Source organism: Schistocerca serialis, unplaced genomic scaffold (assembly GCF_023864345.2).
Source record: "Schistocerca serialis cubense isolate TAMUIC-IGC-003099 unplaced genomic scaffold, iqSchSeri2.2 HiC_scaffold_1174, whole genome shotgun sequence".
NCBI lineage: Eukaryota > Metazoa > Arthropoda > Insecta > Orthoptera > Acrididae > Schistocerca > Schistocerca serialis.
The window spans coordinates 32501-35000 of NW_026047375.1; the positions used below are offsets into that span (position 1 = coordinate 32501).

The window sequence follows — 2500 nt, forward strand, 5'->3', positions numbered from 1 at the left end:
CACGTAGGGCGGGCATGGTGGCGTTGCCCGCTTTGAAGGTAACGTCGGCGTCGACCTTCACCTTCTTGTCACGCCCAGACGCGACTAAAGCGAGGGTGAAACACTTCCGGGCGTTGATCTGCAGCCCCAGATGGCCGAGGGCTGCGACGGCTGCGTCGATGAGGGACTGCAATCCCCTCGCGGTCGATGCAAAAAGCAGGACGTCATCTGCGAAGGCCGCAGCGTTGACTCTGCGGCCGAGGATCCGAGCTCCGATGTGGGAGGGAAGTTGACTCAAAACATAGTCCACCGCAAAATTGAAAAGGAGGGGGGAGAGGGGGTCACCCTGACGCACACCCCTTGCCGGCTGCAGGGGCACGCCCACGTCGGCGCCGCCCGCTATCACTGTCGTGCTACCCTCGTAACACCTTTCGACGTACTCAATAAAGCAATCCGGCAGGCCATGAGCCCTCAGCACGGGGCGGAGGGCAGCATGGTCCACCGAATCGAACGCTTTAGAGACGTCGATCGATGCCACAAAAACAGAGCGACAGGAGCGGACTGCGTCGGTGAGAGCAGTGTCCAAGATGAAGGTGTTTTCCAACATCCCATCCCGGGGGATGAATGCCCGCTGACGTTCGTCCACAGCACATGCACGCATCAGGCGTGACGCGAGAACCTTGTGAAAGGTCCGCGCCAACACCGAGCAGACCGTAATGGGGCGAAAGTCAGCGGGGGATGTTGGTGCAGCCGTTTTGGGGAGAAGTGACGTCCGGGCGCGAAGCAGACGCTCGGGGAGGGTGCGGGCCAGGAGGAAGAGGTTCAAGAGTTTCACCAGGACTTCCTGCGGCAGGCGCCGCAGCTCCGCTGGAGTCAGGCCGTCCGGCCCGGCCGCCGATCCCCTGGGCGGCAAGGCAGCAGCGACCTCCTCACGTGTGACCGGCCCCCATAGGCACTCAGGAGCGACAGGCTCCGAGTGCGGGAGAAGGCGGTCACGGATGAAGCCAGCGGTGGAGATCGGCTTCTTCGTGAAGAGGTCCGCCCAGAAGTCCAGCAGACCGGGGATGTCGGGTGGCGGCTGCAGCAGGGTGCCGTCCAGCAAGCCGCGCACGCAACGTGCACGCGACCTGCGGAAGGCGTCCTGTGTCCGCGCGAACTCCCAGCGGCGCCGCTTGCGCTTCTGCAGCGGCGGGGCGGCAGGCGGCCGCTTGGATGATTGGCGCGGCCGCTGTGCCCTGGTGATCGACCTCTCCCCCCTGGACCCGACCGACGCAAGGGCATCCGGGAGCATGCCCAGGATGACATCGGGCGGCGTGCCCCGCCCCAGACCAATGACTCGATCCAGAGCAGAGAAACGCTGGGCGGAAGCAGGTAGCCCCGCCAGATGCTCCCAGATGGCGGCGTCAGTCGGCCCCTCCGGCGGCGGCCCGGTGGTGTCGGCCGCGAAGTCCTCGGCTGCGTCGACGGGCGGCGCAGCGGCCTCGCCCGCGTCAGGCAGCGAGCTCGCTGCTCCCCGGCGGGACGCCGGCTCTTCCCCCCGACCGATCTCAAGCGCCTCCATGAATTGGCGGACAAGCTGCTTGTGGGCAGCCTGCCGCCGTCGGCACTTGATTGCCTCAAGCGTTCGGTCGGGGAACATCCTAATAAGCTCTTGATTAACGAAGAAGAACCGGGCGTCCCTCTCAAGGAACAGTTCGGCCTCTGCCTTGGCGAGCGACAGGACTTCTTCCTCGGTCCACCTCGCGCGATGCCTCTCCGTCACGATCTCAGCGTTGGCGGCCGCAAGGTGTTGGCGGCGGCGATGGACCCCGAGACCGTTCTTCGTGGTAAAAGTGCGGTGGCACTCACTGCAAGCAAAGGGAGCTACACAAACTATCGCATTTTCGTTACGGCCGGTTGGCCGGATAGGTGCTGGGGTAGCTGGGGTGGCACCTTCAGCGGAAGGGCCACCATCTCTTGTTTCTTGTAGACTGCCCCCAACTATAAAGGGATAATGCGAGGGGGGGCTGGTAACCCCCCCAAGCCCCTGGTGCGGTCTTCCACTCTGCGAAAATCAGCGGGCCCACGAGAAGGGGAGAAGACCGCAGGAGAGGAGAGGCTAAGAGGGCTAGGCCCATGTATTGCGCATCACTCTCCCTGTAACTATAACCCAAGGAAGGCACCTCGCAGCAGCAGCACGACTACATCAAGACCGCACTTCGAAAAGCCAAGTCCGGATGCAGCCACACCGCCGCCACTTGGCCACCTTAAGAGAGTCATAGTTACTCCCGCCGTTTACCCGCGCTTGCTTGAATTTCTTCACGTTGACATTCAGAGCACTGGGCAGAAATCACATTGCGTCAACACCCGCTAGGGCCATCGCAATGCTTTGTTTTAATTAGACAGTCGGATTCCCCCAGTCCGTGCCAGTTCTGAGTTGATCGTTGAATGGCGGCCGAAGAGAATCCGCGCACCCGCGCGCCCCCGGAGGAGCACGCTAAGGCGGACGCGGCCTCGCAGCAAGGAAGATCCGTGGGAGGCC

The 2500-nt window shown here is 63.2% G+C and overlaps 1 pseudogene; it reads right to left on the bottom strand.

Moving 5' to 3' along the window:
- The window catches only part of LOC126433850 (large subunit ribosomal RNA), a 7951-nt pseudogene that overhangs the window by 2843 nt on the left and 2608 nt on the right, over nt 1-2500 (bottom strand).